This window comes from Hydra viridissima, unplaced genomic scaffold (assembly GCF_058129835.1).
Source record: "Hydra viridissima isolate aposymbiotic clone 2 unplaced genomic scaffold, HvirCarnegie_v1 scaffold_8, whole genome shotgun sequence".
Lineage (NCBI taxonomy): Eukaryota > Metazoa > Cnidaria > Hydrozoa > Anthoathecata > Hydridae > Hydra > Hydra viridissima.
The window spans coordinates 684,169-700,936 of record NW_028324307.1 but is presented as its reverse complement, the minus strand read 5'-3'; the positions used below and the strand labels follow the sequence as shown (position 1 = coordinate 700,936).

The 16,768-nt window shown below is 30.9% G+C and overlaps 1 pseudogene across 1 annotated transcript in view; it reads left to right on the top strand.

Moving 5' to 3' along the window:
* LOC149884414 (uncharacterized) overlaps window positions 1-16,768 on the top strand; it is a 59,959-nt pseudogene that overhangs the window by 20,018 nt on the left and 23,173 nt on the right. Inside the window, exons 5-6 of the transcript XR_016455024.1 lie at window positions 2,562-2,625; window positions 10,976-11,166. The product of XR_016455024.1 is annotated as an uncharacterized LOC149884414 (transcript). The remainder of the gene's footprint in view (window positions 1-2,561; window positions 2,626-10,975; window positions 11,167-16,768) is intronic.

Here is a 16,768-nt window from a genome sequence, read left to right as displayed (position 1 = left end):
GGTATATAATTGATCATAATGAGGGCCCCTTAAGAAAATTTCCCTGGGGCCTGAAATTTCTCTCGGCTGCTATGCTGATATCATTAAAGAACTATGTTATCAATCAATATAAATACAAGACCCACTAAATAAGAGCATGAAATTCTTCATTCGTATACCATATTTAGGATGAGAACATGACCGTCGAGAGGGTGGGGTGGACAGAGAGATTCCCGGGGCCTCATGTGAATACAAATAATTTTTTTTTTCACGAAGTCTTATTTACTGATTACTTATTAAATCTTATCGCTTCCAAAAAAAATCTTAAAGATAAAAAATACCTGTGAGTTTTTAACACAATATGCTTCTTTTTATTCTTTCTATTTTTCTTTTGTAAAACTAAAATTAAAATTTTTTCAAACTCGTTAACTTTTCTTTTCATAACTTTCTTTTTAAAACATAAATAGTTGTTAAAATTGACTTGATTTCTCATTAATGCTGCATTTTAAAATTTTTGTTTTAGACACAAATTGCTGATGTTTTTTGTAAGCTTATATTTTAAATTTTAGTTTACAATTTATCAATTTTTAATTACGCGTTAAATTAAAACTTTCAGTGAATATTACAATTACGTTAAATACAAAATATTATTATTCAAATACTAACATTTTTAAAAAAATGTTATTATTCGTAAACTTTAATTTGTATTACTTATTTACAAGTTCTGAGTAAATAAATAATAAAAGAGCTACGCTTTAATTACTGAAACGCAGAATATTAGTTTTCGCCATTAATCTGGATACAATAAACAAAAAGAGCGACAAAAAATGAAGCAAGTTCTAGAGGGATGAGAACACTGGAAAATTTGGGTTTAAAACTTCTTCAAAAACACAGAATAATGACTATTGCGATAATGGAAAGATTGATGCAGACCCATTAAGTGCAAGAATTGAAATTGAATTTGTTGGAATATCTGCGCTCAGAGTGCATTCTGGTATTTTAACACTTTCTTTGTAAACCGACTATGCCTGCATCGATATTGGAGCGGTAAAGTTAAATTTAACACCAAAAGACGTAGAAGATGTCATTCTAAGATATCTGGAACCATACCCGACAACATTTCCTGTAGATATATTTATTTATTATGCTTTCGTTTAAAAAAGTAAAGAAATAGTTCCTCGTGATTGGTTAGTTTGAAACAAATCTAAAAATTCTCTGTTTTGTTTTTCTTGTTGATTATGTTATAAATTTCGTGAGCAAAGATCAATTTTTGCTAAAGAATATGGTTGGCTGGCTAATAGAAGGTGCAAAAAATTATGTGATAGAATACCTGACCATGTAAAGTCTAGCAATTATAAATCTTGTTGAAAACATAGCAACTTTGTCCAGTGGCGAGATTTAGCTTATAATGTTAACAAATATAAAAAAGTTGGTTGCCTTACAGTAAAACAGACACGAAATGAGACACAGAAATGGAACGATTATCAAATGCAGTTTTATTGCTGAGCTCGAATTGGCCTTTAGAGGTGTTATATTTTATTGGAGATTTGAACTATGGGAATTTTCTAGGATTGTTAGAACTTTTAAGTCATTATGATCCAATTTCAGAAGAACATTTAAAAAACGTAAAGCAGACACAAATAGAAAAGCGGAGATTGCAATTACATTAATGATCGGCAGACATTCAAAATGAATTCATATCATGCTGTATTGATTACTTGAGAGCTTGTATTTTAAAGGAAAGAGAAACTGCAAAATATTATTTCCTTACTTTAGACACAATACCCGATTATTCGCATTTAAAGCAAACTACATTCATTTTGCAATACGTTGCTATTAATTCCAACAAATTCGAAATTACGGAAAGATTTCTTGGCATACCTAACTTCTGCTGCTCGAATTTGCTTGTCTTGTGATTTGAATAATTTCTGTACTATTCCTGTTTTTCACAAACCGCGTTTAGTATTTGGGTCATGAATTAATACAAAGTTATTTAATGCAATTTGATTTGTGTCATTTCTTTTTCTATGCTTATGATGTTCTCTTAGCTTATGGTGTTCTCTTAGCTCTGTGATGTACTCTTCTCGCCAGCGCTTTCAATAATGATTTAGTACACTCTCAATATATTTACTACGTGTATTTACTCTATTAGGTCTTCCTTAATTGCTTTAAAGTTCATTGTTCTACCATATAACATGTGATTCGGTGTTAATGGGGTGTTTCCAGGCATTTTGTATGTAAATGCAATTGGGCGATTATTAATAACGGCTTCAACTTCGGCTAATATGGTCAGAGGTTCATCGTATATAAGGCGGGCATTTGCTATTACTTTGCGGAGGCAAAGTTCGGTTGAAGCAACAAGCCTTTCGAAGAATCCTCCTCACCAAGTGCGCAGCGGCAGCGTTGAAATGCCATGATATACCACGAGATGAAATGAAATCTTGAATAATTTTAGATATGAATATTGAGCCGTTATCGGAAATGATTTTAGTAGGCGCGCCCCGTATAATATAAAGTAATATAAGACAATGTAATATAAGACAATATAATATAAGACAATATAATGTAATTTTTTTGAAAAGTTACATTATATTCTATGGGAGGACTTTATCTGGTTGAAGTTGGATTAGAACTTTCCAATAAAAAGTTTTCCACTCATCAATATTGCGATTCATTTTTAAAGGTAAATAAATAAGTGTCTGTATAATTTTCTTCAAAACCTTTTTGTTTGTATTTTCTTCGTTCAGTCCCATCGCAGCCTCATTTTATAAGTATATATATGCTTTTGCATGAAACCGAGACGAAATTTCACAGCTACTTGAAATATACTTGTTTGAAAGTTAAATTAATTAAAGCCTGAAGTGGAACTTCTGCTGACTGCAATTCTGCTGACTGCAATTCTGCTGACTGCAACTCTGCTGACTGCAATTCTGCTGACTGCAATTCTGCTGACTGCAATTCTGCTGACTGCAATTCTGCTGACTGCAATTCTGCTGACTGCAATTCTGCTGACTGCAATTCTGCTGACTGCAATTCTGCTAACTGCAATTTCTGACCCCTGTGACTGCAATTCCAGGTCAATAATATATAACTTTAGCTTCTTTACTTATAGCAATTTTACACCCGAATCGCTTACTAGCGAAAAGGTTATTACTGATGAGTTGAAAGATTGGCACCCATTAATAAAGCAAGTGCCTGATCTGCTGACATGCTAGGTCACTGTTCCTTTTTTTGGAGATAATACTTCTTAACTAAACTCGGTGAATTTTTTTTATCATCTTTAATTGATCTTACAGACATAGGCATAACTTTGTAGTGTTTCAGACGATTCCTTGATTCCACCCCTTCGGTACAGTCCCTAAAAACCTTTTTATTTATTTTTTTTGCTTTTTTGTAAAACTAGATTAAGATTTAAAAACACATTTAAAATTTTCACCAAAAAAATTACTAGCATGCATCATTTTTTGAGGGTTAATGGGGAAAAACTTTTAAACTTTGGATAGTCATAAATCTAAAATGTAAATATATTTATTAATAAAAGTTGAAATCTGTTTATGAATTTTGATCTAGTTTATGATAGAACTATTAATAGCTTGTGATTTAAGAAAACTTTGATCTGAAAAGGGTTAACACCAAATATCGTAATACTTTTTATCTTATTTGACATTATATGTATACCTCTAATCTTGAACAACAAAATTCCTGATAATTTCCTTCGAACGTGTGATTTCTTTTCATTCCCCCCGTAAAAAAGTTATTTTATATATTTTTGGAATGATTAATCAAATAAAACTTCTTGGTGTTGCAATATCATTAATCTGATCCACCAAGCAGATCATTTCAGTTTATTGATCTTATTGAGCTGTTGGAGATAAATAAACTGTCATAAACTGATCTTAAAACAATCTTAATATTGTTGACTTTTAACATACTTTAGCGTGCTTATTTACATGCGTGAAAAGTTACTTTGTTGCCTGAGCGTTTTAGCTGCAACTTTGAAAGTTATTATAATATTAGTTTTTGCTAAATTATTCAAAACGAGAGATAATATTTGACTGAATTTCAGATATAGTTTTGATTGAGTTTAACTTGGCAAAAATAAAATAAACCGAGGAAATCAGTGAGTTCGTATTTTTTGTTCTAAAATCTTTGTAACTTTCTTAGTTTCACTTTTAAAGGATCAGTAAAATGAAAGTTTTCAAACCGTTGGTTAAGGAATTAACTCGTTATAAAAAGTAGAGTCCTAAAGTATACTCCTTGTGCTTTGTTATAACTAATTTATACTCCTTGTGCTTTGTTATAACTAATATATAATCTGTATTTTCTTTGTTTTGTTTCATTCTTTCATTTTTCTAATGGGTTTTGTTAAATTAAATTTCTGGTTGAAGTTTCTTAAACAGTTTTAAACCTTGATGATGTAGCTAGCTTATATTTTATCAAAATGTAATATGCGTCCACCTGGTCAATCAGCTGTCTACTTCTTTTCTGCAATCAAATACGTTAGTTGTTTAAGTCGAGCAAAAATTAAATTTAAAAATAAAAAAAAATTATCTTTATATTTTTTCATTTTCCTTCCTCACATAATGTAAAATTAACAAAAAGTGAGAACAAAATTATAAATAAGCTTATCTCTTTTTGGCTTTAACCAAAAACTCTGATCTGCACAAAAAAATACCCTGTTGCTAAAAGTATTTGTCACTAAAGCAATTTACGGACTAATAATAGAAGTTACACTAAATTTTTTAAGCGCAAGTCACGAATATTTGTCAATTACGTATGCGATTTGGTTTCAACACAGGCCTTTGGTCTCATTTTTGGTATTTACAATTCATATCTTTAGCAAGCGCACCACTAATGTTATCTGAGTGGGATTTATGTTCATCTCCAATTGCATCTATTTCATTCCTTGCAACAGTAGCTTTAAAAACAAAATACACACAACACTCAATCATCTTCAATGTTCTTACAAACAAGTTTAAGTTACAAATCGAATAAGTAAGTCATCTAAATGTTCATCGCTTATCTTTTCGTTATTTACACATTCGCTCTTTTTCTGTTATTTTAAAAACAATATTACCTGTTTCTTATTGATACCTAATTGCTGCATCATCATAATATGGCAACCAAGAGTCCTTTTTTTTCGGTGTTTAAATTTTTTATGTCGTGTGTTTCGAAAGCATAAAAAAAAAATAACAGTTAAATTAAACTCTGAGGAGTTATGGTAAGAAGTCCAAGGACTTTATATCCTTAACTTCGTTCGTTTACATTTAGGAGAAGTAACTCAAGTTTTCTCCGTTTATTAACAAAAACATAAGGTAAGAGCTGACCTGATGCAGAATGTATGGCGTTTAGTCACTATTTTTTCTAAAAAACTATCTTTTCAAATCCATTTCGAGTCGTTTTGGTTCAAACACTTAAAGAGCTCTTTGTACAACAGCTCAGTCTATCACATCTTATGTCATACTTTTCAAAAAAGTGGGAAGAAAATTAATTAAATACTTATTTATAGTATCAGTAGTAATCCTTTTACTTATTTCTCTTAATATAAAATGGTGTAGAACTTAAAAAGTAGTATGTGTTCTTACATAAAAATAATACTAACAATATTTTTAGTTTTTTTCAACAAAATATTATTAAATTTTTAAATGTTTTGTTAAGTTTTTTAATTCCTTTTTTATTCTTATGCTAGGACATCCACCTCTTACATAAAGTATAAAACGGTTTTTGATAAGTTAACAAAAGTAAATTGACTAAAATCAATGATTTAACTCAGTAACTCTTGTGTTGCTTTAGGCGTATTCATCATGAATCCTATAATAAAACGCATTTTGGTTGACGACAAAAGATTTGCATGTGCAGCTGCTTTTAATAACTCTGTTATTAAACATATTGATTTCGATAATTACTGTGATCAACTAAAAATGGAAGAACTGCTTAAAAGACTCGTTTTTCAAAATCCTTTCAACTATATGTCTGTGGTCAAAAAATCTCTTATGCAGATGGGTAAAGCAGATACTTTAAATAAGATACAAATATTTCGTAAGTGCAGCCTCAGTTTTTTATTCATTAAACTTTTTTAAAGAGGTTATGCAGTTTTAAATAAGTTCCATGACTGCTTTAATAATTTAATTATCTAGTTAAATCAAACGTTTAGTCTCAAAAGAAAAGACCTATTTTACACAAGGAACAATAAAATTTAATCTTCGATCAACAAACAATCAATTTCCAAGTTACTGCACATTATTTTTATCATAACACACAACTTCACAACCAAGTGAACATTATTTTTAATGCGAGGACGGAAAACTTGTAAACGAGGTTATGTTGTGAGTGTCGAGATAATTTGAGCGCGAGAATATGTTTAGTCTCTGGAGAATATATTTACTTTGTTTGGTTTTGTTAAGAGATTTGGTTATTGGGTTGCCAACAATATTGTTACGGTAGGCTCCAAGAAATCTAATGCTTTCGGCCAACATAAAACTTAACAACAAAGTCTCAATACAGTTAAAAACGTCATAATAACTTTCCGATCAATATTTAAATGAAATGTTAATAATACTTACTAAAATTTCCTATCATTTTTTCATTAAGTCTTTTGTAAATCTTCCATCAAAATCTCAAAAAAACTTTGTCAAGATTTTCTCCCTTAAAAATGTTCTCATCTAAAAATTCTTAGTTTGGCAAGCAATTTGTCAATGTGCTGAAAGAAGCTCTCGTTTTGTGACTATGGGAACAATCAACAACAAAATATACATAAAAGAATGCCTCAAGAAACGTCTTTTGCCGTTTTTAAGAACACACACGGGTAACCCGTTATTTTGGCCCGACTTTGCATCATGTCACTACTCTCGGACAACTTTAAACTGGCTTAGAGAACATGAAGTAGATTTGATTGAAAAAAACTGCAACCCACCATATTGTCCCAAACTACGTCCTATCAAAAGATATTGGGCTCTTATCAAAAGAAAACTAAGGTTCAAAATAAAAAAAGCCAAAAACATTAAAGACTTCAAAAATAAATGGATTAGAGCTACCAAGAAAGTCCAGCCGAAGACTTTGCAAAAGCTGATGTCGAGTGTAAAACCCAAAGCGCATGCGTTCTCAAGTACAAAATTTCATAAATTTTCTTAAGTGAAATTTAATAATATCAATAATGTACTTTCAAAATTTATACACTGCAGGCCAAAAGTTTTTTTTACATAATTTTGAGGTGCGTTTAGGGTCATTGTCCTTCATAAAAACAAAACCACGACCAATAGTTCTTAAGCCAGAAGGTATAGCATATTTTTCATAATACCCTCAATTTTAGCTAGGTCACCTACACCAGCTGAAGAAAAACATCCCCATACCATAACTGACCCACCACCATGCTTGGTTGTCGGCACTAAACACTCTAGGATCATTTTTTCTTTTGTTGTTCTTTTGATGTAAATTCTACGCCTTTGCCCAAACAGTTCAAATTTGGACTCATCGGTCCATAGTACTTTTCCCTTCTCTTTTTGTGTCCAGGTTTGGTGGTCTATAGCCAATTGTAACCTTTTCTTTTTCTTTTTAAGCCGTAGCAACGGTTTCCTGACCGCTATACGGTCAGAAAGTCCTGCTTGTCTAAGACGTCGTTTCGTAGTGCTTAATGAAATAGATTTTGAATGACTCCTATTAAAGTCTGAAGATATTTACGGGGCCGTTTGATTTCTTTTACTCATCAATATTATACTATTATCTTCAGCTTTTGTTGTCTTCCGTGGTCTACCTGATCTTTTTTTGTCTTCAAAAATGCCTGTTTCTTTCCATCGTTTGATGGTATCTTGTTCAGTACTTCGGGCAGCTTTTAATTTTTTGCAAATTTTAAGAACTGAATAACTTTCTTTATGTAATGTAATTATTTCAGAACCTTTTGCAAACGTTAAAGAAGGTTTTTTAACCATATTTTTAATTAAATAGTCGAATTATAAAATTTTAAAACTTTTTTAAAGATTTTTTAATGCAACCGTCATTAATACCAAATGAAAACTAAACCAAACTAAATATTCTTAATCATTTTAGTTGGCTATCATTATATTATAAATATTTCCTTCATGTTTCAACAAATAAATAACTTTAACAAGACCAAACTCTTAAGAGTAATGAAACGCTATATATCAAGTTAAAATAAACAATTAAAAAAAAAAATTTATTTATGTAAGTTTGAGGTCAGTAATACCCTATAACTAATCTCAAACTTACATAAAAACTTAAAATTAGTAAGTTTAAGTATTATAAATTAATATTATTGATTAATTTAATGATACAGGATAGATTTTAGCTTTTTATATTAAAATATCAATGTCCGGAAACTTTTGGCCTGCTGTGTATAACATTCAATATCGAAATACAATAGTTAAATAAATATCCTTTATAATGTCCGCGCAGATTTTTTCTGGTACATGTATTAGCATGGTGTTCATAATTCTGTAATGCAAATTTCTTGTGCAAATATATTTTATATCTAAATATATAAAATATCTATCTTGTTAAGATTTCTTATGCTCTTCTAAAATTTTGGCTATTTGTTGATATTTTGATGTAGATCAAGAATCTTTTCTTTACATTCTTCAGTGCAATTTTCAATACGTTTTAATATGATTTAACCTATAATCAATCTGAAATATATATTAATATTATTCACCTTTCCAAATATTTTAAGACAATATTAACTGTTTGCTATTTTCAGTTTTTTTAATATCATAACACTTTTCTTTCTACTAAAGTCTTAAAGTTTGCTCGTAGTCTCTTAAAGATAGTTAATCTTCACATTTAAACAAGCCATTTTTTCTTTTTCATCTTTTAAATCTGAAAATTTTATACAGTAATGATTCAACTTTTTTTTTTTTCTAATAATTATATTCATTTATTGCACTCCTAGGTTTATAGTTATTAGCAATTATTCTCTTGGAAACTTTTATGACGTGGTAAACTCATTCCTTACTTTTTTCCTTCCAAACTTATGCTATAAATCAAATTTCTGATGCTAAATTATTCCGCCAATTACATCTAACACATCCCCATTCCTTCTCCCATAACCTTTAAATATGTAAACATAAATGTCCACAAACTATTTGATCACCACCTTTGATTTGATCTGTGTTGTACTAAAATTGGATAGCCTAACTGTTTTTGTAGCTCTTTAGGTTGTAAGAAACCAAAACTATCAAAATAAAACTTTTCTTCCATAAACCAAGCTACCCAATTTTACATTATTTTCACTTGAATCCTAGTAAAATATATCAAACTCAACTTTTCCAGGCTTTTTTGGTATGGATTTTCTTGATAAACAACCCCCAAAGTTTTTTAGATCTTAAGCTGCTTTTGAAAGATCAATGTTAAATATGATATCTAACAAAATTTGACCATTACTTATTTTCATTTTATGCAAACTTTTTAGTTTTTATCTAGGTATGAAACAAACATATAGTAAAAATCATGAATTGACTCCCTAAATAAGTGTCAAAATAACCCATTACTACGTAGAAGTATTAGAAGTTTAGTTGTTGGCAAATCTGGATGTAAATAGTCCACACTATTACTTAATCCACTCATTAAAAGGTACTGGTGTGGATTTGATAACTTTTACTTTCCGAATCATCTTTTGATCCGTAAACGGATCCGTAAGCGGACACTTCCAAACGTTCACTCTACAAATAGCTAAGATACTTTAAGTATTTACCAAGTGGTGGAGTATCATGGAATCTTATTTATTTTCCAGCAGGTAGTTAAGATTTTGCATCTTTTAACATGCTATACAAAAATAATGCAGACAAATGGTCATTACAATGCTACAAACGATCAACACTATATAAGCATATCAGCAAGTCAATGTACATTAAAATCTACTCTCATTTTTGAAAATAGTTATTAAGTAAATTTTACGGACACAACATCCGTTTCGTCAGTTTTGGCTTATTATTAATATGAGATACACTCAAGCAAATCTGGAATCTGGAAATCCTGTTAATACTCTAAAAGTAAATAACATTCGAGTACATAGATATCATCTCAGGATCTTATATAGATAGTTCAACATCTAATGTAGTTTATTCCTTCTTCCCAAATGTATCACCTGATTAAAAGATTATTTAAACTCCATCAAGTTTGGTTTTTCTACCAGTCTTCTAACATCAAATTGATGGAACAGGCATATAATTGACTCATCAAAATTGAAACTTGTTAAAGTTTGGAAAAAATCTCCTTTCGGTTTGACATACGTGACTTTTAAATACGAAGTATCCATAGAGCGAAGCAATAACTCTGATATTAACTTTTATATCGCCGAATGATTGAAAAATTCATACCCAATAAAAAATTTTTGCATAGTAAAAATGCCAGTTGACAAATTTGGAGATGCTGAAAATTTATTTCTTAAGAGCAATCATAAACAAATCTTTCAAGATCCTAATGAACTTAATGTAATAATCAAAATAATTGAACCTTTAGCTCTGCAGGAAAAACTTAACAAGATCAAATTAAACAACTAACTAGCTACAAGAATAAACCTAAAATTATAAGATGTAGTTAAGTTTTATGTAAACAGCTGCATAAACAAGACTCTGAGTTACTGACAATCTTCATTAAAAAAAGAAAAAGATTATGCTGTTTATCTGATGCTAACAGCAAATAGAGTATTAAAAATGGGTCCGAATCATGGCGAGAAAAATGCTCGTAAAGTTGGTCAACTATATAACTGAAAAATATTTTACCATTTTCGGTAAGATAATACAGATCGTCTTAATGTAGATGGTTTTATAGATGTTTTTGGATAACCAGGAGAAAGAATTGTAAATTTACTTATCAAAATTGGCTTATGACTCTTTCATAATTTACGGTAATGCTTTACATCCGCAACAAATTTAAGCAAAGGTGGTGTTTTAAAGTAGTATCACCATATTTTTTTTACAAAGAAAACTTTGTAAAAAAAATATGGTGATACTACAACTGGAGATATAAACATGAACAATCATAGAATAACATGTGTAGCAGATGTAACTAGTATACAAAATTCTGCTACTGAAAATTATGCTGTTCACAGTTGCCCTAAAGGAGATTTGGTCATTTCTGAAACTAATGGTAGTTCCATGTCCTTTGGAAGTGGTTCTGCATTTAATGGCATTCCAATACTTGGATGTAAGACTAAAGCAGATACTGGAGCTCTTAGTAAATGGATATATCTATATATTAATTGAAATATTCCTGGAGCTTTGGCTTAATCAGCTGTAATTGACTTACTCAGGCGTAACAGAAAGTAATTAGTAAGTTTTTCAAGTTCATCTACTGGTAGTACTCAAATAATATTTATCATAACGCCTTTAGATGGAGATGTTTAACTATTCGTACTTTATAAAGGATTCTTTATTCCATCAGAGACAATAAAAGTACATCATGAAAAGTTTTGTGCTAGATATTTGGTAGATAGTAATCATATTATAGTATAATGTTTTGGCACAATGGCGCGTGGTACTTGTACTTTTAACGCTATCAGCATTATAGTGCAAAGGACTAAAAACATAACACTTTGATGAAAATAATCTTCAAATACTTCTTGCAAAAACTTGTTCAGAGTTTATGGGGCTTTGGCACTTTTACATAACAGTGATTCAGTTGTTAATCAAGCCATTAGATTTTCAGAATATATGAAGACATTACGAAAACATTAAAAATATTGAGTAAAGCTCTGTATAATATACACTTAACCGCAAAATTAACGCACAACTTATAATTTCCAATTTATTTTGAAAAATAACATAGATTTACCAATTACAAAGATGATAATAATGTTTATAATTGCGCCTTTTGTAGATTTTATTCCGTTTTCCTTATTTAATTTCGAAATTATAGCAGCTTTTTATAAGTAGCATGTTTTGCTGTAAATAAACCTCACTTCTAAAAGAAAAGTATGTATAGGTTTTAAATTGTTTTAACAGTAGAAAAGATAACTGTCATTTGAGCAACACGTCTGTTCGCAATGCAGCTTTCTAGACGAAGTTTAAGGTGTGATGAATGTGTTACAATTGTTACTTTGTCCACTGAAGAATTAAAAAATAACTAACTTGGCAGAAGATTTGGAGTGTCTCATACAACAGTTGGTAGGGTTCTACAAAGGTTTGTAGAGACCAATGATCATGCGAGATGACTTGGCTAAGGCAGACTACAAGCTACCAATGCCATGGAGGACCAATCTTTGTTGCTTCGAACACTGAGAGAATGGTTCATTACTGTACGAAGTCTCCCAATACAACTACTGAGGCTCATGGAACTGCTGTTAGTCAAGATACCATAAGAAGAAGACTTCATGCTTTAAATTTACGACCTAGGGCAGCAGCTATTGGTCCCAGATTGTCTGTAGACCACCGAAGAAACAGATTGGCTTTTGCAAGGGGGCATATGAATTGGGGAATACATTATTGGGGACAGGCCTTATTTACAGATGAGTCAAGGTTTTGCCAAGTAAGTTCTAATCGCCGCCCAAGAGTGTACAGAAGACCAAATGAGAGATATTTTGCTTGTGACATTGGAGAAACCACTTTACATGGAGGCGGCTCATTTATGGTATGGGGTGTATTATCTTCAACATCTCGCACAAAGCTTTTTATTTTTGATGGTGGATGTCTGACTTCTTAACAATGTATAGCAGACATTTTAGAAAGTTTTGTGGTACATTTTGCACAGTAAATTGGAGATGAATTCCTTCTTATGCAGGATGATGCTACACCACATATGCCACAACTGAATACTTAAATAATTTTAATGTTCAAGTTTTGGAGTGGTCAGCTTGCAGTCAAGATATGAACCCAGTAGAGCATCTTTGGAACTTAATGGGACGCCGTGTTAGAAGCCAACATTCACCATCTAACAGATTAGACAAGCGGCAATAAAGTCGAGTGGGAAGATATCCCTCAAGAAATGTTTAGATTTCTAATTAAAAGTATGCCGCAACGCTGTCAGGCTGTATTAACATTAATAGGTGGTAAAATAGTTATTGATAAGTCAAAAATGTTTCAATTTAAGTTCTATTAAAGTACGTAACAATAATAATAACTTTATTTTGTGAAGCGAACCATGTTTTTTGTTTTAGCTTTTTTTACCATCCTCAAAGTCAATTTAATTATTGCTATCGAAATAATTGTGTTAATGTGTTCTATTCTTAATGTTTATCAAAATATATGATAATATTGACGACAATTAAAATAAATAGAAATGTGTAAGTGGTGCTTTAGTTTTGCGGTTAAGTATAGTTACGATATATCATTCAATGCAAATAATATTACAGCAGCTACTCTTCACTAACTTTACTTAAAGCTTGTATATTAAAGCAGTCCCAGCTAGCCAGGCAATAAGATACCCGGGTGGGTCCCGGCCGGGCCGCAGGGTGAGACTCATACGGGTAACCCAGCTGGATCCTGCCGGTTTTTCTGCGGGATCCAGACGGGACCCGTCCGGGATTCCCGCCATTATTTATTTTGTTGTTGTTGTTGTTGTTATTGTTGCTGCTGCTGTTGTTGTTGTTGCTGTTATCACTATTTCACTTTGCTAAGTGCTGTAGATCCATTTTATTAATGGAAGCAATAACACTGCCTAAAGTAATCGCTGAAACTGATAAGCGGTTAACTGTATCATCGGTGACATGTAAAACTCATTTAGTGCAATTAGCTGCAGTGTCACTAAATGAATTTTACTTGTCAATAGAGGATATGCAAAAGTCTATATCGAAAAAAAAGCAATTACAAGTCGTATACTATCAAGTTTTCAAAAAATGCACTGATACTATCATATAACATACAAATGATGCAAGTTGCAATACTGCATCACTGCAAGTCATAACTTATTGAAAACATACCAAGAAATGCACATAAATGCTTACTGGTGATAACATTGGTTAACTAAATTTTCAACAAGCATAACTGAATTAAACAAATAAGATTGTTTGAAATCAGATTCTGAGTGCTGTAAGGCAAAATGTATTTACTGGCTGAACAAACCAGTATAGTGTATACAGTGCTTGAACAACAAATCACTTTGTGCACTATTTTCAATCAATCATAACTTGTATTAATGGCTTCTGTTGCATTATGTGCATTGTGCACTATTTTCAATCAATCATAACTTGTATTATTGGCTTTCGGTTTTCGGCTTCCTTCCTCTTTGTCCCGTGAACTTCCAAACAACGTTGAAAGTTCCTTTCAAGTATTTCCTTGGTTGTGTGCATAGTGGCAAAGTTTTGCTTAGCAGTACCTAAATAAATAAAAAAAACAATTATGTTGATGCCACAGTATACATGGTAAATTGTTAATGTTATTATTAAACCATTTAACAAGTATTACTTTTCTGGGGTAAATGTTGTGATCTAAATAAATAACTTAAGATTAATATGTTGCTGTTAAATGTGGGCAAACAAAATTGAAATGAATACTTCTTAAACAAAATCTGAAAGTGTGGTAGTGCTCGAAATCTAATTTTGCTTCCCTGGCCAGTTACGATTTGCTGGCCAGTTACACTATTGCGCTAGCTTAGGTGTCATTATATAGACTTTCAAGTTTTACATTCGAACCAGAAAGAAATGCTTGAGCAATTAAATAAAGAAATACCATCGATACTTATGTAAATTTTAAGCTGTGTAATATCAGATAAAATTGAAGGTTTATTTAGAAGCAAAGATTACAAGTTTTTTGATCCTATATAGAAGTATTCACCACCAGCTACAGAAGCAGTAATACTGTTTCGATAAGTCCTAAGAAGTGTTCTAGCATCTTTAGACTAATCTAAATTTGATTTTTGCAAAATCTGAAGCAATTTATTTAAAGCACTATGAGATATGTTAAATGCAGTTGCCGATTGCTTTAATTCATCTGATACACTTTCATTCACTGTTGTTATGCAGTTGTTGCCATCAATATCACCATTGTGTAAATCATCATGCAAATAAGCTTTCCATTTGATGTTATCACTAGATTCATCCGACCTGCATGAATTTTCGGAAATTTTAGGAGAAGACTCGGATAACAAAGTACTGTTGACAAATGGACATGATGGACAACTACTTACACAAGTAGAAGAGGTGAATACTAAAGTATTATTCAGCGACTCTAATTCATTGCATGATACTTCTTTCCTAGGTTTCCAGCAGTTTTCCTAGGTTTTGTTCTTTCTAAACTCTTAGTAAGGTTACTTACAGTATTGGCCATTAATAACGATCCATCATGTTTTTTAAACATCATTTGACTTTGATTGATAATAAATCAATGATTATTTGACTCTTTCCAAATATAAAAACTGTTAATTGATGAGCATCATATTATCTTATGTAGATATTGATAAAAATATTAATCGATGCGCTAAATATCTTTTTTACACATATCTCATAATCTTAAATAGTTATAATGGCCAAAATTAACAATTCGTTATTTCAAACTTCCTTTAAAATTGCATTTGTCTTTGAGTAAAACTTAAAACTTATTTGAGAATCAATAATAATTATTAGAGAATTTTTATTAAAGTTGTTATAAATATTTGAAAAATTTTTGTAAAATGAAATATAAAAATTAGTGTTTAACTAACTACAACATTTCAGCAATAAAACAATCAAAACGACTGGAAAAACTATTGATACAATGACAAAATTTAAAATTATAGCAATGTATGAACAAAACATCTCAATGAGAAAAATTGCGAAACATTTAAACACAACACATGCAACTCTTAGCAGAATAATCAACTGATATCATAATTACAATATAATTGAAAATCTTCCGCGTACCGGAAGACCAGCATTTCAAATGAAAGAAATGAACGTTTATTTATTCGCATAGTGAAAAAAAAAAAGAAATTTATCATTTACTGATCTCAGTCGAAATTGGCAAGACACTTCTCGTGTTGTTGCTAGTGCTCGGACAATTAGAAGAGTAAAACAAATACACAATTAAATATGGTGAGCTGCTGGCAAAAACCCACGTTTATCGAAAAAAAATCAGAAAGTAAGAAATAACTGGTGTTTAGCTCATAAAGTTTGGTCTCAAAGCATGTGGCACAACGTTTTTTCAGCGATGAAATGAACGTTGAGGTTAATTCAAGAAAAAACCGAGTAATGCTGAGAAGAACGCCACTTGAAAAAAAGCATCCAAATTGTTCTGTGTATAGAACAAAACAAGGTAGTGGCAGTATAGGCATCTGGGCCTGCATGAACTATGAAGGTGTCGGTTGCTTCAAACTATTCGATGGAAAGCTTGATTCTCAAAGATATTTAGACACATTGGATAACAATTTGATGCCTTCTTTTGATAATTTTCGAAAAGACATTGGAACTATCTTCCAACAAGATAATGCTTCATGTTATACTGATAAGATTTACAAACAATGCTTTGAAGAAAACAAAATCAAAATAATGTCTTGGCCTTCCAATAGTCCAGATCTCAATTGCATAGAGAATTTATGATCTTGGTTAGACCACAATCTTGGTAAAATTGCAATAAAAGATCTGGACCAGCTAAAAGAAGAAATAACAAAATAACTACTCTTTTTTACTATTATATTATAAATTTAAATTGTGATCATTTGATTTGTTTCAATAAAAGAAAATTGAAGAAAAAATCTCTTTTGATTTTTAAAATATTTATTTTCTAACTTATATTCATACTACAATAACATTATGGATTGTTATTAATGGCCAATACTGTATATCTATTCTATATACTATATTGTTATAAATATTCCCCAATTACTAAAATAGTTTTACTGCAAATTAAAAGAAAACAGATTTTTTAAA